Source organism: Manis javanica, chromosome 9, assembly GCF_040802235.1.
Source record: "Manis javanica isolate MJ-LG chromosome 9, MJ_LKY, whole genome shotgun sequence".
Taxonomy (NCBI): domain Eukaryota; kingdom Metazoa; phylum Chordata; class Mammalia; order Pholidota; family Manidae; genus Manis; species Manis javanica.
In genome coordinates, this window is record NC_133164.1 from 8565687 (window position 1) to 8580574 (window position 14888).

At 38.9% G+C, this 14888-nt stretch overlaps 1 protein-coding gene across 5 annotated transcripts in view; it reads left to right on the top strand.

The window, feature by feature from the left end:
• FGF14 (fibroblast growth factor 14) overlaps nucleotides 1–14888 on the top strand; it is a 562413-nt gene that overhangs the window by 378019 nt on the left and 169506 nt on the right. The gene's annotated exons all lie outside the window — the stretch shown is intronic.

A 14888-nucleotide genomic window follows, 5' to 3' on the forward strand; every position in this document is an offset into this window, starting at 1 on the left:
CTGTTTTGTCCCGTGGATTAAACACTGAGGCACAAAATGTCTTGGGTTTGATTTTTAGAACCTACTTCTTACCCTTAGAATTCTTCCTAATTTAATTTACTGTAATTTTTTTTTTTTAAAGGAGAGACTTAGCAGAAGTGGATATGGGCAACTGATTGACAAACAACTTTACTAATTTTTTTTTTTGAAGTCCCTTCATTTTGGAAAACTTGCCCATTGCCTATTTGAACTCAGTAGTAGTTCAATGAGCCAATGTCATTTAAATGTATTTACGTGAGACCCAAGAACTGGAGTTCCCCAGAACAATCCCCATGAAATTCTGGGATGATAACATTTGTTTTATGTACTTAAAGTTTCCTTTTTAAAAATGATGAACAGAAGAATATGCACCTTTTCCAGTTGGCTTGAAATAAGGGTCAGACTGTCTTCTATTAAAGGGCTCTGTTTTCCAAATGCTGAGAGAAAGATTGCAGAGCAGAGCAAGGCCACAGGGTATGGCTGAAAAAAATGACGTTACCACAAAATCTTTGAAAAGATATCCTCTTAATTTTAATGATATGCTCTGATCATTTATGTCACATCTTAATATTTGGAATTGATCTTGGAGAGCTTTTCGAGAAGCTTCTTCTGCTCGGGACCCACCCACCCCCAGAGATTGTTTTTAAGTTTCTTATGTGATTCTCATAAGCAACAGGTATGGGACTCTACTGAACTAAAATAATAAACTAATTTCTAATAGGAAGTGATGTGACGAAGACTAAGCGTACAGTGGGAAACTTCAGGATGAGTTAACGGTGTTCCTCACAGTCACCCACAGTTACCACTGTACCCACTGGGCACAGTGAAGGTACAGACCCACTGTGATCTTTGCCCGCCTTGACTGTGCAGGGCAACGTTCTGATCTGAGGATTTACCGTGGCCATCAGCACCCAGAGGACATCAACCTTCCAACCTTTCAGTGACTATGCAACAGCTAGTCACTGAATCACTTCTGGGACTAAGCATGATGCTAGGCTCTGGGGAAAGATTGTGCCCACAGCAAACAAAACAGACAAGGCCCTACTTAGTGAAACGGAGTCTCTCTCCCTCATCTGTCAGACATGGTGGAAGAGGGGGAGAGGTGAACAGACAGTCCACAGCATTTGAAAGAATTAAGATGTAGACAGCTTCACTCGAAGGTCTCAGAGTTTGCAACTACAGAGAATATCCAGTATATTCTGAAGGGCCAGGGGAAGTGAGTGTACACTACTCACTAATTGCTAGTGAGAGGCCTAGAGGATGCTTGAGTGTTAAGACTTGGAACAGAGCAAGACGGCTTGAGGGTAAGATGGAAGGACTTAGGGAGCCTGGGGCCAGGAAGGAGAGCAGATGAGAGTGAAAGAGTCATTGGAATTTTAGAGACAAGCAGGAAAAAGCCTATGGGTTTTGTGCGACCTTGACAATAGCTCTCGTGGGTGGGCCAGTCATTTAAATGTCATGGAACTAGAAGAACAGAAATAGAGAGGGTATCTGTTGTGATAAAATACTTAAGATCTTCATGTGGAGGAGGATAAGATATTTTATTCCAATGGGCAGTGTAAAATCAATAGTTAGGCCCAGTCCTGGGACAGGTATTCTAAAAGCCAAGGCATCTGAAAAATGAGAGGGTTCCTCTCAAACTGTTGGGTCCTCAGTCGGTGGAGAGTTCAGCTGGAAACCAGACCACCTGCTAACTTGGTTATTAGAATAAACTAAGACTAGATGATGATAAAGCCCCTTCCTGTGGGAATCTGAGCAGAGGAGTAAATGCAAATTTAACAACTAGTCTCTGGAACTGTGTAGGGAAGCAGTTATTTTTATTTTCCTTCACAGACCCAGAGATTTTAGCAATATTTTCTTAACTGTGTGTGTGTGTGTTTTAATATAGATTGAATGTGCAAGGACTGGCACAGTATAAAATGGTTTACTTCTGTGAAGAAAATGAAACTGAATCGTTGATACCAACTAGCCAGGGAAGTTGGAGAAAACTTGCAAGTGACCAAGTCTAAGATAAAAAAATATCTGTGGTGGTATCACCACACAGAGACCATCAGGAGAGCTAAGCATCCCAGTGACAGAGACGGATTTCTGTGTTTATCGGTGCAGCATTAACACTGGAATACGGGGACATGGTATGCTATAAAATAAAATCAGGTCTGTTTACCTAGGAGCCACAGGATGGCCATAAAGAGAGCAATTCTTTATTGCAGGAAATTAATTTTGCTCTTTATGACACCAGAGCTTGTAAATACTCTCAACCCATAAATTATATTTGTCATATCCTAAAAAGCTATATTGAAGGTTGTCTTAAAAATTGCAACTCGATTTTTGAAGGAAAAAGATACTGTTTTGGTCTGCTTTTTATTTGTTTGTTTAGAATGACCTTATTGGGGCACTAATATTTTACATCGCTGAAAACAGAAAGGGAAAGATTTTGATGTTTAAGAATTCTAAATGCAAGGCTTTTGATACCACATAAATAGAATATTCTCTGATATTAAAAGTAGTATAGGATTATATGAAATTTAGAAAAAAAGAATAATCAGCTAATGGATGTCCATAGTTAGCTCCTCAGCTCAACATGAAAAGTGTCTCCTTTGTATGTGTGGTGCCTTCCTATTTCTTCCAAATTCACCTCTCTATTAAAAAACATCAGCCTTTTATGACTATGAAGTTAGCCCATGCCCCTTGGGAAAAACTGAGGGAAAAGTACAAAGAAGAAAATAAATATAAACAGCTGTAACTCACCACAGCTGAGAAACACTGTTTTTACTGCCCTTCAGTCTATTTGTGTGTTTGTATATGTGTGTGTGTGTGTGTGTATACATAAAACACATATATCCTATTCTGTGTATATTCTAACTCCAATGACCCCCACCTCTCAGATTAATAGAAAAGTATGGGGGAGAAGCAATATGAGAATAGTGAGATGACATGCAAATACCCAGATAAGTTAGTAGGCCATATTGCAAGCCTATATGGAGAAACATTTCTTCACGAATTATGCCATAATATTTGCTCACTTCTACAGCCGGTACAAATTTCTCCAAATGGCATGACTCCTACCATGTTCACCAGCTGAGGCTCTTTGTATCCCTTCTTCCAACATTGGCTGCTTTTGGTTCATGGAACTGTCCACACCTACCTTCACACATTAAGCTGCCTGGACTTGGGCTTTCTCTTCCGACATTTTCTTCCTGGAATCCCCAAGTGCCCTTCATCTATCTAGTGCATACTTGTCATCTTTCAAAACTTGACTTGAGGGCTCACTGTTGTTAGGAGATCTTTCCTGACTACACCAGGTAGAACTGACTCCTCCTTCCCCTCTTTTGCACACCCTTTACACACCACACCTGTAACACTTAGTCCCACACACATATGCAACCATCTTCCCCTACACTCTGAGCTGCTTGAGGGCAGAATCACTTTTTACCAATGTCTAAATACTGGACCAAGCATAGTGATAGACAATTAGTACTCAAGAGATTTGTTGATTGAGTGAATGAATGAACGGATGCATGAATGGAGGTCAGTCATGTAAACAAAGATGTATGTCTTTATGAAAAGAATCTTTTTATGAATATATTGACTGACAGGAGCCTATTTTACAAATGTCAGATTCAGTAATTCATAGACAACTCAAGCTCCTTAAGAATAGTATGTGTATCTGCATAGAAAGAACAACGGCCTATTTTTAACAAGAAGAGAGAAAGGGCTGTGTCCCAGAAATGCTGTGTGCGGGGTGATGGGCCCTCCTTCAGGGCAGCCATGCTCTGCTGGGAAGTACAGGAGTGTGAAGGAGGGGGTCTTGCACAGGACAGCAGGGGGCGTGGGATGCAGGCCTGGAGCTGCTTCCAGTGGCTTATTAATTCATTAACTAATTAACCATAAATTAATTAACCTCCTTGGGCCTGAGTTTATTGATTAGTAAAATGTGGTTATTAGATTAGTTGTCTCTAAAGTTGCTTCTTGTTTTAGTTTTTAAAGATAGGATATAATAAAAAAATGTAATAGGCTAAGATTTCAGTTCAAATCCATTAATCATTAGCATTTAGAAATAAGATATGATTCTGATGCATTTCTAGTGATTTTGCCTATTTATTGAGATAAGCAGAAATCAAGAGGTCTGAGACCTCCCCCAGCCTCTGCCCCTACTGCCTCTTCCAGTGCTTCAAGGCCAAGAGCAGCTTCTTTTAGAGAAGGTGTTTTTAAAAAGTTACAGGGTTACCCTGGATGAGAAGGTGGGAAAGAGGGAATCGAACCACTGGCACGTATGTTTCACATGTGGGGGCTGAATTAAAGCCATCAGAAGTCCAGAGACCAAGGCTATTCCTGTCTTGTTGTCCTCCTTCCTTCCCTTGACAAAGGCTAGCTGAGCACCTCTCGTATTTGAGCATGTGGGGAGGAGGCCCCTGAGGTCCCCAGCTCTGCTCTGGAATGATGGCTGGGAGTGTTTAGGAGCCACAGAGATGGCTTGAGAAGCTGGCAGTCAGTGGACATGAATTTACTGACGGAGGTTGACGGCCCCTTCCACACACACAGAAAGGAGCACTTGACAGTCATGAAATAGAAGCTACGACAAATGTAAGAGAATTCGGACACCTGGTGTGCCTGCCTGAGTAGACCTAGGACGGAGAAAGCAGCCTTTGGATATCTGATCTGGCTTTGGTAGCTGGGCGCTGAGGGCTAAAATTGAAACCTGGTCATATAGAACTATGTGAAATTGTTCTTTCCTGTGTGTAGTCAAAAATCCCTGACACAAGCTAATCTGAGATTTGTCCTGCCGGAACTAAATCTCTTGAGAGAATCACTAAGCCTGTTTTATGGAGAGATGAACACAGCCTGTGAACAAGGCCTGAACTGTCTTCTCCTTAGCAGTTTGGTGTCTGGGTGAAAAGCAATTCTAGTTGGATGGTTTATCCCTGCCTGTTGGGTAGAGATCCATTTACTGATATGCCTTGGTCTGCCAGATTTTATGTATATTATATATAAATTATATATTCAAATTATATATATATACATACATGAAAACTTGCCAAATAGAATAGCTTGTGCTCTTGATTCTCAGCCAAAGACTTTTTGGAACCACTAGGTACCTTATCCTTGGAAACCCGGGTGCAAATCTCAGGTACTCAGAGGAAGGCAGTGAATGAGGACACGAAAAGGGTAAAGGGGCAAAGAGGGATGCAGAATCCAGGGACCTAACATTTGGTTATTTAAAATCTCTATGGTGTTTTGTGTGAAATTATTCTTTTTCTGAGATTCCTCCTCTTCTGTCCACATCAAACTCAGGGAAATGTTTCTGATTCCTTTGAAAACTTTTGACTTGGATAATACCATTCACTTGTAGTCAGTGTCAAGTGTACAGTTAAGGCAGATTCTTACCTAAGGAGCTCATCTGAATTTTTAAAAATAACAGTTATCTACACCTCTACAGCTACATAAAAATGAAAATGGAATGAGGAAGAAAAGACGTTCAGAATCTATTTCCTTTATTTGGTGACAGCCTTAGGCTCCAAATCTCATCTTGAAGGGCGTCACGTGGCTAGCTTCAGTTTTATTTAGCTCAGTTCTATGGCCCTAAATCTTATGAAAGTCATGTTACAAACTCAAGAAATTAAATTCTTCATGGATTTATGTGGGACTCAGAAAATGCATCCTCATGACCCTCAGGGGAGAGCAATGGCTCTGTTTCCAGCATCTCGGAGAACTGCTGTTTTTCTTCTTCAGAAATGCAGGAAGTAAACACATAAAATTTTAGGTAAGCAGGTGGTATCAGAGAGGCCCAGCCAATGATAAGACATCAATTCTGAGCAGGAATAAAACAATGGAGGCACAGAAACAGATAATAGTCAGAGATTCAATAAAGTCCACAGCTCGTGTTTAAAAATTACATTTGTAGGAAACAGGACTGTAATTTAAAAACTGCCACCAGGAGCAGTTATCCTGTGGATGGTCATGGGGTTGGGTGGCCAACTGGCCAGTTCTAGGCAGTGTTCTATTTCCACGTGCTTTAGATTTAGTGGAGGGCTGATAGACTGAATAACAGCCCCCCAAAGATGTTCAAGTCCTAATCCATGCAACCTGTGAATGTATTAATTCACATAATAAAAGCGACCTTGCAGATGTGATCAAATTACAGATTTCTGAGATAGGGAGACTATCCTTTATTATCTGGGGCGGCCCAAAGTCATCCAGAGGGAGGGAGAAGGATCGGAATCAGGGGGAGGAGATATGACAGCAGAAGCAAGAGGTGGAGCCATGCCAGGAAATGAATGAAGGTGGCTTCTAGCAGGGACAAAAGAAAGCAGACTCTTTCCTCAGAGCTTCCAGAAGGAACCATCTCTGCAGACATCACAACTACAGCCCAGTGAGAATGATTTGGGACTTCTGATCTCCACAACAATGGGAAAATACATTTGTGTTGTTTTAAGGAACTACGTTTGTGGTAATGTGTTATAGAAGCAATAGGAAACTTACACTGTAGGTTATGTAGAATGACCCAAAGGAATAATTTAGGGATCTAATTTTTTAGTTCTTACATACGAAGTAGAGACTAGACTCAGGAATACGGCATCAATTTATAATAATATTTCATTAATGTACTGCACTTTGGAAATTACTTTCACATGTGTCTTGTAGAAGTAGATTATAAGATCAAAGCCCAGAGATTGGAACATGTAGAACATGACTTAGAAGAAAATGGTCTCTGAGGTGCAGAGTTTTTGCAGGTGTGTAGAATATAGTAGTTTGTGATGGACTTACAGATCATATAGTTAAAGTGTATGATTTTTGACACACCAGTTTTTTCCTTGATTGTATCTTCTCAGTCACTAGATTGTGCCAAAAATATAAAATTTTTAAATATTTTTTTAAAAATTGGTAAACATACACCAAACAGTCTTAATGTTGGGATTAGAAGTGATTTTTATTTATCATTTATTTTTATATTCCAGTTTTTTATCTGACTTACTTAGTCAGAAAACCTAGCATTGGGTGTGGACTGCTCATCCCTTCTTTGCCTCCTACACGTTTGGTCCTTATTACTGCTTTAGACACAAATCTCTGAGAACTGCATGAAAACTGTGCACCAGGATGCCATCAAAATTCACATGCACACTATTTTCCCTTTAGATTTCAGGGGAATAGCAGATAATCCTACATCCATCCATTAAACTGCTGGGAGTCCTTGAATCCCAAGTAGGAGTCCACCGTCTAGACCTGGCACTGTAACAGACAGTTACCTTTCACAGGGCTGCGTGCCGTGTAGAGATGATGTGGTAGAAAAAGTCTGAGCCTCAGAGCTGGTTCCTCTGCTTCCTAGCGCTGTAAACTGCAGGAATCATTAACGTGTCTGGGCTTAACTCTTCTCTTCTACTAAGTGGAGATCACAACACCTACTTCAATAAATGTAAAAGCTATTATACAAATGTTATGTAGGCATTTCATAAATTGAAAGAGGCACGGTCTTAGCTAATGTTTAAAGTGTTATGACTAAAATCTATAACTTATTCTTAATTTCCACTTAACCATTACCAAGAACAATTCAAAATTGAATTTAAAGAGCATATATAGAAAATTTATAAGAGGTTTTAATTGGGAGTCAGTTTTCTTTGGTAATCACTAATGCTTCACAATTATCTTTGCCAGAGTTAGGAATTTGGTTATGGATTGAGGCATGTACTCATGTGTGTGTAGACACATGTTTATATATGTGTTTAAGCTATGCACACAAAATACAAAGAACATAATCTAGAACAATTAACTTCTGTGTAAGTGGACAGTCTGGTAATCATTGAATCAAAATTGTTTACCATACTAAATAAACAGATAAAATTGTATCATATGTACACACAGTATCTTTGCATTGAGATTATAAATGTATGTTTATTTCTCAAATTTTTCAGAAATTGAGTAATTTTTTCATGTTAAGGCATTCAATAATTTTCTAAAAAGTTCAGTTAACTGACATATCACTAAAATTAGCATTATCATCATCTCTCATTACTGATTTAGAGTAAGGAAGGATAAGTCAATATTCACAGCTCTGAAATGAATACTGCACACATCTTGGGTTCATCTTAATACAGCAGGCTGGAAGCCACTGAGAATGTTTTTCCAATATATTAGCCAGATTTAAAAAATACACTAGGTTTGTAAAACTGAGCCATCTGCTAGTATCAATCTGGTATTGCTTCTATAGGAGAGAATGTTCACAAGTTTTTGGTACCAATAGTTTTCACTTTTTCTTTATTGAGTCAAAATATTAAGCAACAATAAAATCATTTCCAGGTTTTTTTATTAGATGAAAATCTGTTGCCTACTAGAAATAAATGTATCCGGCAAAATCAACAAGATTGTTGTAACATTACACAATCACTTATTTCTTGAAAATATAATTTAAAATACTTTAACATTCATTTAGATTATCTTTTGAATCTAACATAAAGGTCAATAATACTACCACAGAAAAAGAAATATGATTTTGAACTTGAACTGTAATGAGTACACAGGCATTCAGTCTTAATTAGCTAGCTGAAAATTTGTCCCAAATGCATCTTAACATTACTTTTTGGTGTTCTTCCAAATGAGTAAAACATGAAAAGGGACTTTAATACTGACTATATTTCCAGAATGATCTCATGCATTTTCCAATAGAACCCATTTATCCAGAACAAAGGATAAAAACACAATGCCAATATATCCTTTTTAACCCTATTCCAGCTCATCTCTAGTTAGTTCATCGTATTTGTGAAAAAATGTGGGACCCTCATATTTTATCCTTAATTTAGGAGATACTTAAAATCACAAAAGTGACTGATTCACAGAGGAAACCTGTGACAAAATGGAGTCAGTCCCTCACTGCATGGTGACGATCAAATAAGTGGACAGGAAATATATTTGGGAAATGTTTGTTTCCATCCGATCGCTCCCTGCATTTCAGAGCCACTGTGAGATAAAGGAACTGAAACAACAACAATAACAATGAAACTAAAGATGTTTCATAGCACAGGTGCTCTGAAATACTTAAAATCTTTCGTAATCAAAAGATGTGTGATGTCTAAGCAGAATACAGAGTACCACAGGGTTAATAAAAGCACTACTCCCACTTATAGACTTATATAGTGCCATTACACTATATTTCATCGATCCAAAGATGCAAATATATTTTATGTTTAAACATTTCTGGAATTGGTATACATCTTGCAATCTATGGTGTGGCATAGTTAATAAAGTGTTTTAATTCCTTTCTTGTCTTACCTAAAATAATGATACATCTTAAAATCAGTAGTTTCTCAGATTTGATTAATCTGTTTAGGTTGAAATAATGGCTATGGCAATGGCAGAAAAATGAAAAAGGGGCAAATTATGACTGTGAAAAATAAAACATGATAGCATTTAATATAGACACAAGTGTCATAAAGTGTGTTTTTCGGCTGTACACAAACAGACACATGCATATGTATCTCCTCTTTTCCCTTAGAATATATTATACTCTCCTCCCTTAGAATTCGTTTACTTTTAGATTTATAGACAATTCTGACAAATATGTTCATCATTGTTTCTAATTTATGATGGATTAGATGTATCAGGTTTCGAAAGGTGCATATTGTCAATTGGCAACCTGAACGCAAGGAAGAAAACAGGATCTAGGGGCTTGAGTCACAAAGATCAGTAGTATGGTTTTCGCCAGTTCAGGGAGAATCAGTCTCACATCCTTCAGAAAGCCCAGAGGGAATCAGTGTTGGAATTCAGCATTCAGACTACATGTCATGTTAGGTTGAGCCTGAGTCATGGAGTGGAAACTAACATTCTCTTTGTATATCCTTTTTAAGGGATTAGATTATGTGTAATCCACATAGAATTTCAGATACCTTGGTGCTTAAAGAGATTCAGCACCATGGTGTAATTCATCCTTGACAGACTGGGCTAGGCCAGATTTTCTGTTCCTCTTATTTGGTATTAACAGTCTGTTTATGTATCAGGCATCTTCATTCTTTCAATAAACAAACACTGAGCACCTACTCTGGCACCATTTTAATCACTGGATATGTGACAGAAGACAAATAAGGAAATATGTTCCCTTGTGTATTTCCAAGGAGAAAGACAGTCCAAATAAATAAGGAAAATTGATAGAATTTTTAAAAGTTGGGATATGTAGAATCAAAAAGCATAGAAGAAAGAAGGGACTGGCTGTGTTTAAGAGCTGCAACTGCAAACAGCTTTGTAAGAGAATGCTTCAGCTGAGGAGACAATATGTGAGCAAAGAATTGAAGGAGGTGAGAGGGTCAGATGGAAGAGCAAATAAAGTATTGCCATAGGAGCATGCCAGGTGGTTTGAGGAACAGCAACTGGCAAATGCAGAGAGAGAAGCAGAAATTATGTCAGAGACCAAAGGAAGGCAGGTGTGGGATACAAATCAAATGAGACATTGTAGGAACTGTGAGGACTTGTTTCCTGTTGATGGGTACATTTTTTAAGTTGAAGTATAGTTGATATGCATCTTATATTGGTTTCAAATATACAACACAGTGCTTCAGCACATACCCATCATAGACTATATTCTCCATCCTGTACTACCATCCCTGTGACCAACTTACATTATGATTGAGAATTTTCATGCCCTTTTATCCTCCTTGCCCTCCCAACACAACCCCTCCCCCCATGGTACCACCAGTCACTTCTCAGTGTTTATGAGTCTACTGCTATTTTGTTGATTTTTAATTTTTTTTTAGATTCCACAAATAAGTGAAATCATATGGTATTTGTCTTTCTCTGTTTGGCTAATTTCACTTAGCATAATATGCTTTAGGTCCAACCATGTTGTCATAAATGGAAGGATTTCTTTTCCTTTTTATGGCTGAATAATATTCTATTGTGTATATATACCATACTTTCTTTATCCATTTGTCTATTGATGGACACTTGGGTTACTGCTATATCTTGACTGTTGTAAATGATGAGGCAATAAACATGAGGTGCATACATCTTTTTGAATCAGGGATGTGTAGGATTTTGTGTAGGGGTGTGACATAATCTGATTAAAACTTTCAGCACATTGACTGCAGTATTGAGAGCATATCAAAGAAGAGCAAAAGTGATCCCAAGGGACCAATCAGGCTATTTTTGTAATAGTCCAAAAGATGGTGGTGGTAGGTAGCAGTGGAGATAGTGATAGTAGTAGAGAAGTGACCATATTTTGGATGTGTTTTGAAGATAGAGTGAACAGATTTTGCTGAGGAATTACATATGGGATATTGAAGAAACAAATGAGATTAGTTTGATGCCAAAATTTTTGGCCTGAGGGACAAGAAAAATGGAGTTATCATTCCAGAGAGGGGAAAGAGTGGAGAAGAGCAGGTTTGAGAAGAAAGAAAGAGAGTTTATCTTGGATGCGTGAAGCATGAGACGCCTATTAGATTATCTTCATCGAGATGTCAGTCTAGGACTTGGTCACTGAACAAATGAAAACCTGAGTGAGGAGGGCTAAGCAGTTGCCAATAGCTACTATTTATTGTTTCCCACTCTGTGACAGGCACTGCTTTAAGTGTTTTACATAATGTTCTCATTTAGTTCTCATAATAACCTTATTATATTATTATGACAGTTTTCCTGAAGAAGAAACAGTCTTAGGTTTAAATGAATTGCTCAAGGACACACAATCAAGCCAATGTTTGCCTTAGTCCAACTGTGGTTTTAGCCACTATTTTATATTATATTCCAGGCAGAGGGAACAGCATATACAAAGCAGAGGCCAAAGAAAGCAAGAGATCCTCAGAAGCCCTGCAAGCACAGGGAAATGGCCAGCTAATTAGCTCACAATGAATTAATTCTTCTATGGCAGGTTTAGATCTCTTTTCTCATAAGCACACATATTAATCTCTGTGAGAGGGAAATGTTTTTATTTTCAGTATTCAATAAGTAGGCAAATAGGTGTACAAAGCTAACTTCATAAATTTAGTCAATTACAAACTAAAGGTTTGGATTTGAATTACTCTCTCCAAAACTTAAAATGTTTTTTTACTTTTATGGTTATTTTGAATAATCATGAATCCATTTAGGAGATGAGGGAATGTACATGGGGGTACATATATTTTGGTATTGAAAAAACATGGAAATTGGAAAGGAATTTAGAAGATAAAAATGAGTGATCTGGAAGATAATGACAGTAGCTGTCATTTTTTGAGCACTTGGGACGTGCCAGACACATCCTGGAGTACTAGGATCTTTACATTCATCTGTTCAAATTGATCTCACAGGAGTTGAAAAGGAGATTTTATCATCTTACTTTCAGAGATGAAGAAATTAAGACTGAGAGAGACTAAAGCAACTTACTGGAGGTCATTATACAGCCAGGAAGTAGCAGAGCCAAGAAGTGAACCAAAAACATCTGAAATCAGAGTTCAGACTCCTGACAGGTTGGTCAGGTGCCACTCTGCTAGGGCAGTACTTTGTTGTTTTTACAAAGTCAAAGGTAAAATTAACTCTGGGGAGTTTCTCATGAGTGAGAAATTATTTTCTGAATTACAGCAATATGGGTTAGTATTCACCCGCCCTGAACGGTTTTCACCCTAGTTTTGCACAGGCTTTCATCACCGCTTAGAACAGCAGATGGCTCTGTTGCGTTTTCTTTCGCTTACCTCTGTCTGTAAACAACTAAACCGCGTTTTGAGGAGGTAAAAGGAAAACGCAAGGATTAAGAGCTGGAAGACCTTGATTACCCCAATGCTGCCCCCACCCCAAGGTCCCTTAAAACAGGAAAACACATAAAACAGAAACGACGGCAGAAGGCTTGTGAATCCACCATCTGAATAAACGCCCCAGGACTGAGGAGTCCGCGGTGCAGGCACTGCGCCAGGGGTCAGAATGCACCAGGAAAAGAAAGAGTATTTCTCGGTTATCAAAAAGCTGAAAGGCTTTATACTCCAAGGCGTGTTATTAATGTCAGTGGAAGCTGTGAGGATTAATTTCCTTTCCACCTTGAAAAAAAGGGGAAGAAGAAGAGGGAAAAAAAGGTGGAAAGCCGTTTTTAAGGAGGAGAGACTCTCCTAGTGTGCGCTCTTCACACTTAAACTCATTGCAACTGTGAGCCGCGTCTGGCGCAGGGTCCCTGTCCGCGGTGCTGAACCGTAGCTTCTTCCGGATGGTGCAGGACAAGGAAGGGGTCTGAGGATGCCAAAAACCCGACCTCCCAATTATCCAACCCAAAGAATTGGGGGAAATACAAAATAACAAAATGCCTGGAAGGAAATAATTAACATTGCTATAATATTAAGAAGACTTAATCTTACTTTGTTCAAATTAATGCAGTAAACACATGTATCATAAGGATTAACAAAATAACCTTTCAAAGCAAACTAGGTTATGTTGATTGGAGGAGTTGTACTCGATTTGAGGTCATTATATTTAACGTTTTGCTTCTTTCAAAAACTCACTACTAGCCTAAGTAAACATGTTTGCCTTCATTGTAAAGTCATTTGAAAATTCCAATCCACAGCTGGCCAAAGGGCCCCTCTTCAGTAATGGATGACAGGAGTAGCTACTCTTTCATGTTTAATGGGACTTATTTCAGGGGTTTTTGAGGAGACACACTTAAATAGCCTTTTATTAGATGGTTCCATCTGTGCAGATGCCTGCACTTTTTTAGCAGGAGCATGGCTACACAACATAACAACACATTCAGTCAACACGTAAGAACAAAGACATGTCATTCAGAAAATAGAGTGGTAGAGTTAGGGCAAAACAACACACCCGTTTTTCCCACTCTTGCGGTCTTATGGGTGATTAGGGATTCCAATTTTCTGGCAAAATTACTCCTGCATATTCCATTTCAAGATTGTGGTTTTGCAGATATGACACAGTAAGGTGGGGAAAATAAGTTAGAGAACATGTTCTTTACTGTTAAATATGATATACATCATCCTAAAGCTAATGCTGTCTGCACTGGATGCAAAACTACACACTCCCTTTAGATTAAATTTTCTCCACCAAAGGAGACTTGTTAGTAAATACGTAGTAAATCCAGTGAGTAAGGACTGAGCAGTAACTGAGAGGTTGTGGTTAAGTTCTGCAAAGCAGATGGTATCTAGCCTTCTTGTAATCAGCCCTTGGCTGAACTTCTCCACTTGCCTGGTTGCAAGTCTCTGTAGCACTTTACTGCCTATTCCTGAGACAAGAAAAGAGTGTGTGTTGGTTCAGGACTGTTCCCAGGACTGCTTGAGAAACCTCTTTGCAGCTCTAATGCAGTCACTGGAAAAGTGATTGTTACAAGTCTCTTAATTACCAAATGAATTTTCTGCATCTTTCACACTGGATTTTGAGAAGTCTGGTTTTAGCATTTCTTTTCTCTGTCTTCCTACAATGATAAGCAAAACAGCTCAGAGGGAAAGAGGAAATGTAGGAAGCCACACAAGCAAAAGCTGCACTTGGCGCTTGGTTCTGTCACTCACAGTGTATCCTAGAAACCACTTCTGTCTTCAGCCATGCATGAAGTGTTCAACTCCCTCTCCTAGGGTGCCCTCCGCTTGTGCCCTTCCTCTCAGACTTTCCTGTTTCAGTTATCCAAGACGGAACACTGTTGGGACACACACAGGAAATCACAGAGAGGAGGCAGCAGCTGTTGTGTTTGAATTTCAGATACAGTTCATATGGCTTTGCTCCCTGACAGAGCCTCTCTATCCAGGGATGCCAAAGCCAGCAGCTTAAATTGGGAGTGTCCCTCAGTCTGCTTTCTGTTGTCACTGGACTACTCCCCTGCTTTTAATATTTCTGCAGTGACTTCTTCAGTATTCAGTTGGACTTTTATTCTGTCCAACTGGTTTTGTAGCAGCTACAGCCACTGTCACCTCCTCCAAGTGCTAGAGAGCAGA